Genomic DNA, 257 nt, shown 5'->3' with positions numbered 1-257 from the left:
CAGCGTGCCCAGTGAAATGCAACATACAATCACTCACACAATCTTGCTAACAACAGATAAGAAAGTACAAATTCCTCGGCGTGGTGGAGGTGTGAGCTCTACTGAGTGCCCTTGCGATTTCTGATAGTCCTTCCCTCCTTTCTTCGCATTTCTGGTTTGTCGAGGGGCGCCTTCACGTGGTGGCACCGATCTGGCCGGTTGGTGGAACTGTCTGGTTATACAAACGTCCCTCCGTCCATCCCTATGCACCGAAAGGA

The sequence above is a fragment of the Coenobita brevimanus genome, chromosome 76 (genome assembly GCF_032717465.1).
Source record: "Coenobita brevimanus isolate Jiangsu-jjx chromosome 76, ASM3271746v2, whole genome shotgun sequence".
NCBI lineage: Eukaryota > Metazoa > Arthropoda > Malacostraca > Decapoda > Coenobitidae > Coenobita > Coenobita brevimanus.
Note: the sequence above shows the minus strand (reverse complement) of the source record.